Source organism: Populus euphratica, unplaced genomic scaffold (assembly GCF_000495115.2).
Source record: "Populus euphratica unplaced genomic scaffold, PopEup_1.0 scaffold2880.1, whole genome shotgun sequence".
NCBI lineage: Eukaryota > Viridiplantae > Streptophyta > Magnoliopsida > Malpighiales > Salicaceae > Populus > Populus euphratica.
Window position 1 is genome coordinate 6,155 of NW_011502708.1, and position 937 is coordinate 7,091.

The following is a 937-nucleotide window of genomic DNA, read 5'->3' on the forward strand; positions in this document are numbered from 1 at the left end:
GCAAAATCTAAGAAAGAATACCTTAGCATTGTACAAAGCATCATCCAAAGTCAAGATCCCAAAATAGTGTTGTCTAAATCTAGCTCCTCCAGTTCATCATCACTAGTGTATTCTATTGGAAATGATAACGAAGATGAATTCTTTGACATCCTACCACCTGACACGACTAAAAAATTGATGTCTTCTCCCAAGTACATGAGTATCAAAATAATAAATAACCCGACAAGACCGAGGTCGAACCACAGGGAGTTTAATTGTATAAATTATAGATATTAATAATACAACAACAATAACAATAACAGTAATAGTAATAGTAATAGTAATAGTAATAGTAATAGTAATAATAATAAAGAAAAAGAAGGAGAAGGAGAAAGAGAAGAAGAAGATGAGAACTTTGAGATGTAATATTAATGTAAGGATCAAACAATGATAATAACAAATGTCAAAATTAGAGGATCCACTAATGGTATGTCAAATAAGTATAGTATAAACTCTTATTATTCAATTCGAAACTATACATAAATGATATTTCAATTAGATTATAAATTCTTAACATGATTACATTAGTTATCTTATTCGATTAATGTTAATACTTGTGAATCTCGTCAGACATTCATAATTATAACTTATGTTAACAACAAATCAAGTTCCTTTTATAGATCAAGTGTCGATTATACCATACAGTATGGGCTATAAAAATGCAAAGCATTTTATATACCAAGTGTTATACAATATAAATCTAGATTAGTCATTTAACAAACAAAGTATTAAAGAGTAAACAAGATAACAAATACAAAACATGTTAGTATCAAACATTAAAGTCCATATTGAGTTTACATTATAATTATTCTTACACTATTAGTGTAACCTTTTCACCTTGACATAATAAACTTAGCTAAACATAATGAAAAAAAGAAAAATAAATAAAAAAAATAAG